This window comes from Oreochromis niloticus, linkage group LG3 (assembly GCF_001858045.2).
Source record: "Oreochromis niloticus isolate F11D_XX linkage group LG3, O_niloticus_UMD_NMBU, whole genome shotgun sequence".
Classification (NCBI taxonomy): Eukaryota; Metazoa; Chordata; class Actinopteri; order Cichliformes; family Cichlidae; genus Oreochromis; species Oreochromis niloticus.
In genome coordinates this window covers 54,815,483-54,830,741 of record NC_031967.2, presented here as the reverse complement: position 1 = coordinate 54,830,741, position 15,259 = coordinate 54,815,483, and positions in this window count along the sequence as shown.

Sequence of the window (15,259 nt, the reverse complement as noted above, 5' to 3'; positions counted from 1 at the left end):
TGGTGCAGACACAGCTACCTGCTAATTAGTGCTCAGCAGTGTTGGTCAAGTTACTTGAAAAAAGTAATCAGTTACTAATTACTGATTACTTCCCCCCTAAAGTAATCCCGTTACTTTACTAATTACTTATTTTCCAAAGTAATTAATTACTTAGTTACTTAGTTACTTTTTAAAAACACAATTTACAACCTGAATAGGTGATAAAGCGATAGATCTTTCTGCCCAATTCTACTTTTTCTGCATAATCCATCATACAAAATGTAATCAAATGGAAAAAGTCTCTTTTTAAAACTTGTTTTATTAGTTTTAATCTTTTAACTTTATGCATCAAGCAAAAACTTAATTATATGCAACATTCTCTGACTGGAAGAAATTTGTTTAACATTTAAACCTATTTTCTGCACATTCCAGCACATAAAATAAAATATTTTTTTGTGTTTACACTCACTCTTTCAAATAGATGCAAGTAAAACACAGCAGAAAATAAATAAAATCAAAGACTAGCGGTCCTGTTGCTCTATTTTCACCTGTATAGCAGTTCTGGGGTAGGCGGAGGTTTACCCTGGTGCAGGTGTGCCGCAGCGGTCAGTTGAAGAATCCGTGAGTTTCTCGTAGCGCACTCGGTGCTTGCTTGGAAGTTTAGGGGGTTTTTTTCGCTGTAAAAAGAAGTTTTCTTCCCACACACAACAGACACTAATGTTTTTGTCACTTTTTATGGAATCAAACTCAAAGTAAGGTCAGTACTTCCGCGCTTTAAACGCTGCACGCTCATACTCTCTCCGCACTCGATATATTATCCATTGTTGATCTGCAGACAGCTGTTGTCACGAACGTCGCACTCGCTTACGTCACTGTCATGAGACACTCTCGCAAAAAATCACGGTTTTAGTAACGCAGTTACGCAGCGTTCCTATGTGAAAGTAACGGTAATCTAATTACCGTTTTGCAATGGTAATCCCTTACATTACTCGTTACTTGAAAAAAGTAATCAGATTACAGTAACGCGTTACAAGTAACGCGTTACTGCCCATCTCTGGTGCTCAGTAACATACAAATAAAATCCTAGGATTTCACTCACCAAAATTGGAGCGCTTCATGAACGGTCTGTTAGTTCAGTTAGCCACACAGCACAGCAGCCATATTACTGGTCAGATAATTGCATTAAAAAGGATACAGCAGCACAATCACGGTCAGAGGTCCAGCAGGAACAACAATTAGCTGCCTAGAACACAGTTAGCAGCTACAGATGCCCCATGCTGTCAATCAAAGAGGCCACACCCCTAATAATAAAAGGGTTGGGCTTTAATACAAATTTAAAATATATTATAAAAATAAAAACTTTAAAACAAAATCTCCATCTGAGCTGCAGATACAGATCTCAGTCCTGGAATTAAACTTGAAGAATTGGATGCTTTTGATTTCAAGGACTGAATCAGAGCGTTTGTTCAAGAATAGGGGAGAGTGGAGCACTTTATTCTCCATCTGGCTGATTTTCTGGCAAAAATATTTTTTGTTTGTTTTTAACCCTTTAAGACCTATCACAGAACCAAGTCCCCCAGAGCTTATTTATATATTTTTACATGCTGTAGTGGCATTTTTGAGAGTATTTCAAGTTGCTATCCCAAATTTTAATAAGTTATTAATATGTTTATTTAATTTGTTTGCATTAAGTCCATAGTAACTACATAAATTGCAAAAAAAGTGCAATAAACTACAAAAAAATTGAAAATCGTTTTTGTTTTTTTCTTTACATATATTTCTAATTAGAGAAATTTCAGAGGTTTATCCCTCAAAGTTTCCAACCACAGGAAGTTTATTTTGAGTGTCTTCATAGTTTTATTTTTGAGATACACCAATTTTTATATACTGCAGGAAAAACGAAAATAAATATTATACTGCAAATTTGCAAAAAACATAGCATGTGCATCAAAATAAACTATTTCCAACAGTGTAACTTGAGTTTAACAGCCGATCAGATCGGCAAAGCGTGTTTCTGGAATATTATGTTTTTGTTGCTGCACATGCTTTTTATGCAGTTTTTGCAAAGCCATGTGTGGAAGGAAACTGTGACCTAGGACAAGCTGATGGCATAAGATGTAAGTACAACTCGTTCAGTTTCATATGCAAAAAAATAAATGTGGTTGCAATTCTACCAGGCTTTAAAAATAGTAATGCAAAACCCTCTGGTGGCCTGGAGAGTAACGGCACCCTCTAGCAACCATTTCCTTGTATCTTATAAAAATTGGTATATTATTATGAGAACTATTATTATTATAACCTTAATTCACCTCAACTACTGACCATAAACAACACTCTCTGATTCCTTCTCCTTTTCCCTTCTCTGACAGCCTTGCAGTGTTTCAGCAGACAGACACTCTCAATTTCCTGTCCATTTATTTTGAAACATTTTCATAGACATGAGAAAAGAGTATTTTATTTAAAGCTACAATAAGATGTGAGGAAGATGAGACTAAGAGACAGATGACATTAGGACTGATAAAAAAAATACCATTTACATTTGATCATGTGATCAACCGCTGTGGCTACACACACTCGGAAAGGAGCACGGACCTAATAATGTCTGTGCACCAGATGCCATTACATGTCTGGATGTGACAGAAAACCACACGTTATCTCTGCACTTAATATTGTAAATAAAAATGTAAATAAAAAGTCATGTTTTTAACATCAGCTGAAATCATTGCTGCTTTTGTGACCTGTTGAAGTTCAGGGTCTGGCTGCTGGGCTGATGTTGGCACACAATCATTTGTAACACAATTCAGATTCCACGGCACACAAACTCACAAAAAAAAAAAAAAAAAACCCAAAAAACTACCACCATGTCTAGGAGTACAGCTAACAGTTCCTGAGTGGAGAAAAGACAATCCAAAGGTTTATTATTACACTGCAGCACGCTGCTTTCATCATGAACTAATGAGTGAGGTGCTATCAATGTTTCCCAGCAACAAATAAATGATGTAAATGTCTTTGTAAAAGACGAATTGTGAAATGTCTCATATGACGAGAAATCATCATTACTTCTTAAAGCCCAAGTTAACCTGTTCAGATTGTTTATTTTGTACATGACCAGCAGTCAAACTTTTCAAATTCTCAGTTTTTCATCACAGAAAAACTTAAAAAAATAGCAAAAAATTCATATTTAAAAAGCTGCTGTGAGAAATTTCTGTTTAAATTATTTAATTGAGAAAAGTGAAAACTTTCATGGAAAATGTCAAGCACAACAGAGGCTGTACCTAATCTTTTCTGTGCTGTTGTTTTTTTGGAGTAGGGGTTTATTATAAATGATAACCACAACCAAACTTGAACAAGTCAAATTTTCCATCTAAAACCTTTTTTAAACCCACAAAACCACACGAGAAAAACAAATGAGATAAAAAGTTTATTAATCCTGCAGAGAAACCATATTTCTGCCACAGAAACAAGAGAGAGATCCAACAAGCATGACTAATATCTAAATAACAGAGATGTTTCTGAGGACATAAAACACAATAACAACATAATAATAAAAGCTGTCTTCTGATCTGTGTTGCAGGGGGATTATAGACCAGCAGCTGGACGTCAGTGGTTGGACTGGTGGACTACTTCAGTGAAGAGTAGACGACGTCTGGCTCTGGTTTAACATCTGAACACAAACACACACAAACAAAAACAGGAAACATGATTACAAGCTTGAAACAATTAGCTCATCACCTGCATTAAATGACATTAAGAAGTCAAACTGTCTCCACCTCGACAGAATATTTCTCTGACAAGCTGAGAAGTGAGATTTTGAAATGGGGACCATCACCAGAAGCTGCAGCCTGTCTGCAACACTGGAGAATGAGCAATAACATTTGGTCACCCTTGTGCTGTGTTCAAATAATCTGCCAATGCTGACTGGTCTGGTGGACCTGCCAGATTATAATGTTATTATATCAATACAACCATAAAGGCGCATGTAAAGATACTTCAGGCAATTCTGAGCAATACAGACTGCATGTATGAATAATACTTGGGATTTGTCTGAATTTAGAATATACATATATATTCAAGCCCATAATTAGTCATACCCCTGACAAATTTTGACTCAAAGTTAGTTTTATTCAACCAGTAAGTTATTTGTTGACCGGAAATGACACATGTGTCTCCCAAAAGATAATAAGATGATGTACAATAGGCATGATGGGGGAAAAAAATAGATATCTCAGCGTTTATTTACATTTGGGCAAAATGTGTCATATCCAGAATTATTCATACCCTTCACAAACTTTCACAGTCTCTGGGAAAATCCAAAGTTCTATACCAATCCAAATAGTCCAAACTGTGAAGGATCCTAATTACCCTGATTAATTGGGAACAGCTGTTTTAATCAACTCAACAGGTTAAAAACAGCAGCTCTCTGCAGGTGGTTTGTGGACAGTAATGGCTAAGACAAAGGAACTCAGTGAGGACCTGCGGCTGCGCATTGTGGCTGCTCACAAGTCAGGAAGGTGCTACACGGCCATATGCAAATGTTTTCAAGTTCCAGTGGCTACAGTGCAAAGTATTATTAAAAAATATAAGACGTTCCACACTGTGGAAAATCTCAGAGGACATGGTCGGACGCCAAAAGTGACACCTGTGCTGGCCAGGAGGATAGTTAGAGAGGTGAAAAAGAATCCAAGGATCACCACCAAGGCCATCCTGGGGAATCTGTGCTCTGCTGGTGGCAATGTCTCAAGGCAGACAGTCCAACGGACACTGCAGACTTCTGGGTTCCAGGGACGCAGAACAAGGAGGACGCCAATTCTCCAGATAAGGCACGCAAAAGCTTGGTTGGCCTTTGCAAATGCTCATCTAGACAAAGAATAAGACTTCTGGTCCTCTGTGTTATGGTCAGATGAAACAAAAGTTGAATTGTTTGGTCACAATGATGTTTCCTTCATTTGGCGTAAAAAAGGAGAAGCCTTCAACCCAAAGAACACATCCCCACTGTCAAACATGGTGGTGGGAACCTAATGCTTTGGGGGTGTTTTTCAGCCAATGGACCAGGGAACCTTGTCACAGTAAATGGCACCATGAAAAAAGAGCAATACATGAAGATTCTCAACAACAACATCAGGCAGTCTGCAGAGAAACTTGACCTTGAGCACCAGCGGACATTTCAGCATGACAATGACCCAAAACACACAGCATAAGTGGAGAAGAAATTGTTAGCAGACAATGATGCCTCTTGTACATCGTCTTGTCTTTTCGGAGACGCCTGTGTCATTTCTGATCAAAACAAAACTTGCTAGTTGAATAAAAGTAATTTGCCAGGGGTATGAATAATTATGGGCTTGCCTGTATATGTCAGCCCCATCTAACAAACATCTTGTATGTAAAGTTTTAAATTAGATTTGATGTGAAATTTGTTAACTGCTGATGGGCTTGTTTTGGAGATCAGGCTCCTCCTTGTCTTCAAAATCACTGTCAGTGTCTGATTATAAGGCTATGCCTATTAAAGTTGATCTGATTGAGGAAGTAAGCCATGTACTGCAGGATAGAGTGCTCACTGCAGAGGCCTGCTGTAAACTATTTCCTGTGTGCCATTCCCAAGCACTCTCTCTCCTCCCTCCGGTCTACTCCCTCCGTTGTCCAGTGAAGGCAAAACGCCTCATGTTCTGAATACTCTTCATCTCTATTTTTTTTCTGGCTAAACATTGGAAAGAATGAAAACACTGAGGTCCCACAGACTCAAACATCAGCTGTTGTCAGAATTTCTTATGCACTCATGGGCTTGGATGTCATGATACTTTGGGGCTTTTATTGATTTCTTTCGACTGTAATTTTTCCCGCATGTATTGGCTTTACAGCATATATTATTCATGACTGTAAAAACTTTAAAAACAAGAATTGGAAGTGCAAAAGTTGGAATTTATTTTTGAATTGTTAGTGACTTATTTTTTAAATCATTAAAGATGTATGCTACTTAGCAGATAGAGAAAAAGAACCAACCAATGTTCAGCCAGTAGATGGCTGCATGTTACAGATATCATGTCCAGCAAGTTCACAATTATCTTTTTTATTTGGCTCTTTGATAGGAAACTGGTCGTTATCAATATCTATTTCCATTGTACAGGATTTCTCCTTGTTAAATCAGACACCACAAAAAGATGTTATGTAACCAAATTTAAAGGAGCTTTTTTGCTCCTTTCAAAATATTAATTTCAAGTCCCCCCTCTTTGACCTCATATAAATTAAAGAGTAGAACAATAACTGGTTCACAGGGATTACTTGTGCATACACTAATGTAATTTTTACAAATGCTGGTCATATTTGATATGAATATGTACCATGAACAGGATATAAATGACAGGAAATCAAATAAAAAGAAGTCCAGTTAAAAAAAGAAAATGAGCATTATCTGAATAAATAAGTTGGCTTCTGTTGGGTTCTGCTTTTATTGTGCAGAATGTGAATTTTTCCCTCTGAAAATACAAAGTCCAGATGAACAGAATCAACTTTCTGGGACTTTCTTACCTGGTTAATTGAACATACATTAAGACATACAGAGCAGCTGTACCTGGGCCTTCTTGTTCTGATGGTTTTTAGCCCATGACTGATGCCTTCAGTTCTCATTGCTGAGTATACAGCGACTGATTCTGTGTCTGCAGAATAAAGAGATTACAGTTATTACAACAGAATGACTGCTGTTATATTACTGCACTACAACAAAACCTGTGTTACTGTTTTCTTTTATGCAGCAGCATGAAAAGATTCAGTGATGGTTTTCATAAACCACAGCATCTGATGAGTTTTTTTTCCTCATCCTAACACCTCTGCTGTGAAACACACAATGACCACCTAGAAGTGGGGGGCATTTCTGTGAAAAGGCAGGTGGACGGCCGCAAAACTGGCAACTTTTTTTAATGCAGACTGACACTCTTCACCACAGAGCACAAAGTAAGCATGTTCTCGCACCAGGAGGAAGCTGCAGGGGTGGTTTTAACTGCAGACAATTAAAAAGTTCTTGTATTAAAGGACCGTGTGAGCTGATTTTGGCAATTACTGTATGTCTCATTAACAGAGATGGGCAGTAACGCGTTACTTGTAACGCGTTACTGTAATCTGATTACTTTTTTCAAGTAACGAGTAATGTAAGGGATTACCATTGCAAAAACGGTAATTAGATTACCGTTACTTTCCCGTAGGAACGCTGCGTTACTGCGTTACTAAAACCGTGATTTTTTTGCGAGAATGTCTCATGACAGTGACGTAAGCGAGTGCGACGTTCGTGACAACAGCTGTCTGCAGATCAACAATGGATAATATATGGAGTGCGGGAGAGAGTATGAGCATGCAGCGTTTAAAGCGTGGAAGTACTGAGCTTATTTTGAGTTTGATTCCATAAAAAGTGACAAAAACATTACTGTCCATTGTGCGTGGGAAGAAAACTTCTTTTTACAGCGAAAAAAAACCCCTAAACTTCCAAGAAAGCACCGAGTGTACTACGACTGTAATGGGAAATTCACAGAGAAACTCGCGGATTCTTCCACTGACCGCCGCGGCACACCTGCACCAGGGTAAACCTCCGCCTACCCCACTCCTGCTTTACAGGTGAAAATAGAGCAACAGGACCGCTAGTCTTTGATTTTATTTATTTTCTGCTGTGTTTTACTTGCATCTATTTGAAAGAGTGAGTGTAAACACAAAAAAATATTTTATTTTATGTGCTGGAATGTGCAGAAAATAGGTTTAAATGTGAAACAAATTTCTTCCAGTCAGAGAATGTTGCATATAATTAAGTTTTTGCTTGATGCATAAAGTTAAAAGATTTAACGTTTTAAAAAGAGACTTTTCCATTTGATTACATTTTGTATGATGGATTATGCAGAAAAAGTAGAATTGGGCTGAAAGATCTATCGCTTTACCTATTCAGGTTGTAAATTGTGTTTTTAAAAAGTAACTAAGTAACTAAGTAACTAAGTAATTAATTACTTTTGAAAATAAGTAATCAGTAAAGTAACTGGATTACTTTTTTTTTTTTTTTTTTTTTTAATTTGTTCATTTCAGGCACAATAATAAAGTTGAACATAAAGTGCACAAAAACAAAAAACAAACAACAAAATGTACCTGAAAAGGAGTGGGATGAAGAAAACTTATTAAATCCCACCCCTATATTCACTTATCAACAAAAACAATAAACTTCCCGCAGCTACGCCCAAGCAAAACAAATAGAACCTTCATAACTGAATACAGAATATATTAATTATAAATTGCGTTACCACAGGTAACAGGCAATAACAATTACAAATAACAAACACATACATATACATACATACATATATATCTACACACACATGTACATATATATACATACATACACACACTTTTTTTTTTTTTTTTTTGGGGGGGGGGAGGTAATCAGTAATTAGTAACTGATTACTTTTTTCAAGTAACTTGACCAACACTGCTCATTAACACAGGTTATAAAATATTAACTAGCACAGATTTGAAACAAAAGTCACAACACACCTTTCATTTAGCACATAGTAGGAGGGTGAATCAATGCAGTAGCACCTTTAAGGTTACATGTGTCCCTAAGAAAATGAGCTGCAATTTGGACAAAAAGATATTCTGTTCCTTCTAAAACAGCAATGGTCACCATTAAACTGCCCGCTCTGTTCCTACATCAATGTTGAAAATATAACTGTAGTCAAATGTAGATTATTAATCAAGCTTCTTTGCTTGAAGCCTCAAAAACAGGATATTGCTGTTGACACACACACACACACACACACACACACACACACACACACGAACGCACACACACACGCACACGCACACACACACACACACACACACACAAAACCTGCAATGTTCCCACCAATGCACACAGGGCCAATTACTAAATATTAACAAGCTAATATGATGGTAAAGATGGTGAATTATACTATACAATTTCAAAGGTTTAAATATGTTAGATCAAAGCTCGGCCTCAGTTTTAGCTGTAAAGAGGAGCTGTACCTCTGATCTTTGACTTGTTGTCCTTGTTTTTGATGTCTTTTGTTCTTGCTGTTGAGTAGACTGCATCTATATCAATGTCTGCACAATAAAACACATACAGAGGGCATCACTGTAGGTTATGCAGGTGATAATAGAGCTCTTTGTAAACTAGTGGCTACTGCAAAAATCATTATGTGAACAGGACTCAGATCATAGAGACTCAGATCTTTTCATTTGAGATTATTTAGTTTAATACAGTCAGATTCAGAATTTATATCTAGATGCTTCTAAAATGTTGGTATCATCTAAATATAAAACACATATGTATAACATATAACACATATATATTGTTTTTTATGATGACAAACAGGAAACTGGACGACTGCAGACCTGTTAGTGTCTATTAACCACAGACCACAGACAGTTCAGCACACAAAGAACAACACTTGGTGATACACATACACACACACACACACACACACACACACACACACACACACACACTCACACTTAAAAAAATAATAATAAAAATTGTGATTTCAGGGTTAAACTTGAGCCCTAATTCAGAAATAAAGAATGTTCAGTTTGTTCCTAATCATTCACCATTTTGTATTTATCTAGCTATTTATAATGCATAATCTCTTTAATCATCTATTAACTTGTATAAACTATTATGAAAACACAGTAATGTCCATCAACTTAAAACCAAGTCTAAATTATTGGAGGTTAGATAGTGTAAATTTGTAAACCATGTTGCCAATTTCCAGTTTACAAACCAACTGAAGATCTAAAATCCTGTCTTTCCTAACAGACCATACCTCACTAAGCAGGCACACAGTTTTGTAACATTGTTGCTTCATTAACAAGTTAATTCACAGTCAATACAATCAGTAGGTACGTACACACACATATATTTATATTGAATACAAACTCTAAAAAAGCTCAGATGTCTGAATATCAACTTTACCTTTCCTACAAATGCATCTCATTAACAGGAGAGCAAACGCAATGACTGATCCAACAGATGACAACACAGAGAGAACAGGAAGGGAGAGTGATGAAGAGGTGGATGTAGGTGGAGGTGTGGATGTAGGTGGAGGTGTGGTGGTGTGTTTGTCTAAAATAAAGCAAACACAATCATTAAGTCCTCGTCACATTGAGAATAAATACTAACACTAATACTAATGTAATCACGATGAGTGTATACTTTACTTTATTCTACAAAACAAACCTAGACATGTATAGTCTACAAGTCTGAGTCTCACCTTCAGGTTTCCTATGAACAAGTCGTCTCATCAGCAGAACCAGTATCACCAGAAGAACCAAAACACAGACTGATGCAGCAATCAACACAAGGAGGATGAAAGACATGTGGTTATTATCAGGTGGAGGTGTGGTGGTGTGTTTGTCTAAAATAAAGCAAACACAGTCATTAAGTTGTCGTCACATTGTGAATGTTGAAACCTGCAGAAACACAGACAGGTGAGTGTGTCACCTGTGACAGTGATCCAGCTGGATGGAGACTCTCCATGACCGCTGATGTCACACTTGTAGAGGCCTTCATCAGACCTGGAAACATGCTGGATGGTCATGTGACCTGTAGGCTGCTTCCTGATGAGGGAGCCATCTTTATAGAAAGCAGCTGGGAGGTTGGAGGGAGTGGTCTTTGTTTTACAGAGCAGAGTGACGTCATCTCCCTCCATCACAGGGAGGACAGGACTCTGCAGGATCACTGATCCACCTCAACACAGAGACAAACTACAGCATTTCATCCATTTACACACAGCTTCATCAACACTAACTCCACACACTCAGCTTACCAGTGACTGTCAGGTTAACCATGTTACTGATGGGACCCTCTCTGGACTCACACCAGTAAACTCCACTGTCCTGTGTTAAGATATAGCTGATACTGCAGGAATTCCCAGTAGATTTGCCCCACTCAGCTCCACATTGAGTCCTGGTTTCTTTGCTTGTGTTTCTCCTCAGAGTCCATCCAGCAGAGCTGTCGTCCTCCTCACAGCTCAGAGACACAAAGTCATATTCAAAGAACTGAGAGCTGCTGGGACTCACAGTCAGATGAGCTGTGAGGGCTAAAATGACATTACCATTGTTAAAAGGATGTTTTGCTGTATCTGCATTGCGGCTATCATTTTTTAAAGATCCAATATACAAACATAAACCCAAACGGGTCATATCAGTGAGCATTTATCAGGTTTAAACTGTGACAGAGGAAAGTTACTGACCTTGGTTTGTTCTGCAGCTCAGCTGTGACATCAGAACTAAAGAAATGACACTTTGAGGTGAACATCAAGAAGAGCCCCCCCCCCCCCCCCTTTTTTTTTGAAAAGCCTATCCATGCATAACAGAACCAAAGAAGGTGCTCACTGTAAGAGTGGATGCTTTATTTTATCATCTGTCACATTTCCAGTTTAGAAGCCTTAGATGATGCAATAACATGCCATAATTTTTTATCAAACAGTATAGGATAAAAAGAAAATGTACTTTTTATTATAAACTGAGAATATTGCTGCAGATTTTACTTTTTTGTCATATTTTTCATGGATAATTTGAAATGAAATGATTGCAGACTTAATGAAAATATGAAAAATGGAAAATTAAGGTCTACAGTGGGGCAAAAAAGTATTTAGTCAGCCACCGATTGTGCAAGTTCCCCCACTTAAAATGATGACAGAGGTCAGTAATTCGCACCAGAGGTACACGTCAACTGTGAGAGACAGAATGTGAAAAAAAAATCCATGAATTCACATGGTAGGATTTGTAAAGAATTTATCCGTAAATCAGGGTGGCAAATAAGTATTTGGTCACCTCAAACATGGAAAATCTCTGGCTCTCACAGACCTGTAACGTCGTCTGTAAGACGCTTTTCTGTCCCCCACTCGTTACCTGTATGAATGGCACCTGTTTGAACTCATCATCTGTATAAAAGACACCTGTCCACAGCCTCAAACAGTCAGACTCCAAACTCCGCCATGGCCAAGACCAAAGAGCTCTCGAAGGACACCAGGAAAAGTATTGTAGACCTGCACCAGGCTGGGAAGAGTGAATCTACAATAGGCAAGCAGCTTGGTGTGAAAAAATCAACTGTGAGAGCAATCATCAGAAAATGGAAGACATACAAGACCACTGATAATCTCCCACGATCTGGGGCTCCACGCAAGATCTCACGAGGGGACCTGGTGAATGACCTGCAGAGAGCTGGGACCAAAGTAACAAAGGTCACCATCAGTAACACACTAAAACGGCAGGGAATCAAATCCCGCAGTGCCAGACGTGTTCCGCTGCTGAAGCGAGTGCATGTCCAGGCCCGTCTGAAGTTTGCCAGAGAGCACATGGATGATACAGCAGAGGATTGGGAGAATGTCATGTGGTCAGATGAAACCAAAGTAGAACTTTTTGGTATAAACTCAACTCGTCGTGTTTGGAGGACGAAGAATACTGAGTTGCATCCCAAGAACACCATACCTACTGTGAAGCATGGGGGTGGAAACATCATGCTATGGGGCTGTTTTTCTGCCAAGGGGACAGGACGACTGATCCGTGTTAAGGACAGAATGAATGGGGCCATGTATCGTGAGATTTTGAGCCAAAACCTCCTTCCATCAGTGAGAACTTTGAAGATGAAACGCGGCTGGGTCTTCCAACATGACAATGATCCAAAACACACCGCCCGGGCAACAAAGGAGTGGCTCCGTAAGAAGCATTTGAAAGTCCTGGAGTGGCCTAGCCAGTCTCCAGACCTCAACCCCATAGAAAATCTGTGGCGGGAGTTGAAAGTCCGTGTTGCTCGGCGACAGCCCCAAAACATCACTTCTCTCGAGAAGATCTGCATGGAGGAATGGGCCAAAATACCAGCTACTGTGTGTGCAAACCTGGTAAAGACCTATAGTAAACGTTTGACCTCTGTTATTGCCAACAAAGGTTATGTTACAAAGTATTGAGTTGTATTTTTGTTATTGACCAAATACTTATTTGCCACCCTGATTTACGAATAAATTCTTTACAAATCCTACCATGTGTATTCATGGATTTTTTTTTTCACATTCTGTCTCTCACAGTTGACGTGTACCTCTGGTGCAAATTACTGACCTCTGTCATCATTTTAGGTGGGGGAACTTGCACAATCGGTGGCTGACTAAATACTTTTTTGCCCCACTGTATGTTAAAGCCAGCTGTGAACACTCTTTTCTTCAATAACAGTGAAAATCTTGCTGTGTCCATTTGACTTCATGACTGTGTTTGCCTGTCTGCATGTTGAGTGGGGAGCCAATGTGTTGTGACTAATTCGTAAGGTTGTAAAGATGACTTTGAGACAGTGGGAGTCTTTATCCCACATAGCAGACAGGTCTGGCCCGGATCTGGTGTCAAGCCGGCACTGCTGGCTGACTTCTGGCGTGGTCAGTGGTATGTCATCCAGATGTGGGCCAGACCTGACGTAAATGGCACTGTTTATGTGATGGCATGCCACATCTGGACCGATTATGATTTGGTTTATGTGGCCCAGGCTCATAGAAAACTGGTCTGGCCTGGATCCGGCATCAAGCTGGCATGTCTGACTGACTGGTGTCACAGCTTGGTGTATATCAACCGGATTGTTGCCAGATGACACTATTTATGTTCCTATTTTCCTATTTTAGTTAGAAAACCCAAATGTCATGTTGCAATACTATACTGCTATGGTAGCCAACGTTTCAAATGCAGGTTTGACACGGTTGTGGGTGTACACATTATCCAAAACCTAGTGACGGTTTACTCATGTTTACCGCTGCGTGGCTGTAGCTCAGGGGGTACAGAAGAAGAAGAAGTGTGTCTGCAACTGGCCTTGTGCTGGCCCAGATCTGGGCCACCAAAGGGCCGTCATTCTTTGTGGTATGTGGGCCATGTGTAAGCACATTGAGTGGGCCAGTTTTGCTATGTGCGATTAAGCACCATCTCTGATTGTGTCTCATCATGTCTTTGCCAAGCTCTCTATTAATGATAAGAAACAAGGGGCCACGTTGCTCAGACAGAGACCCGCAGAGAGAAAATGTCTTGGATACAGTTACTGAAGAAAAGAGCTGTCCAATCATTGACCCAATCATGTTTCACATACTGCTGTTTTCTCAACAGACAGAAGCTACACTGAACTTTGGTTGAAAATATGGACGATCTGACTTTGCCTTGATGTGCAGGAAAGCTTAACTTGAAAAGCCCAAAATGTTTCTTATGCTATTGGGACTGAAGTCCAAACATTTGTCTCTGACTATCTGTTTTTAAAATATGAGGAATCTATTTTGTAATCTGTTTAGTCTTCATTTGGGACAACTTCAGATTTCTGAACTAGTGGGTCCCTTCATGATTTCTTAGGTTTTTGTCACACTTACATGTTTCAGATCAGTAAACAGACTTAACTTGTTTTGGGTGGTTTTTTTTCACCTCAATTTGTTGTCAGCAACATGTTTCAATAAAGTTTTGATGAGAAAATAATAAATATGAAAATTATTAATTAAATAATTACTTTAAAAAACAGCTGATGAAACAAACACAGAGATTCTACTTACAGAGCAGACACAGCACAGACGTTTCCTTCATCGTCCTTCTCACTCATTTGAGCCTTTTTTCATTTCTGTCACTGACACCAAGTAAAGCCCGCCCTCTTCCTCTGAGGAGGAGCTTTTCTATTGGTTCAAACACAGCGATGTGTACTAGTACACACACACATACACAAAACTCGCAGCTAAAAACAATTTCCATCTAGTTAAAGAGGAAGAACTGTTTAAATGACTTTCTGGTTCACACTGGAACAATGCAGGAGGACTCACAGCTTAAAGCCTTTTATCTTTTTCTCATTCCTCGGTCTGTACATCCTGTTTTCACTTCCCGTGTCTTAGTCCCTCACACGAGACGGGTGAGCATGTCAGGTGAGAAAGACTCATGAGGAGATAGGAGGCAAGGCAACAGGAGTTTAACTAAATGAAGTGTTCTCGGCAAGGAGTCTAATTTTAAAGCGATGTCATAACGTCTAAAAGAAACTGCATCATGAATTGTTGTAGCATAAATTGTTGTTGTAGCCCTGTATTAGCCTATGATTTTATAATGCTAGGTGTAAGATTCTATACATGTAGTCTTCCTTCCTCCATAGTTTGTATATTCCAGCTGTGTCCCACACACTTCTTTTACACAGTGGAGGTAAAAACTCTTGTACAGGATATACCTGTACATCCTCCATTGTAGCCCTGCTGCAACGTGGACATTTATTTCTGGGTTACAGGCAGTAAGATGTAGGAGGCCT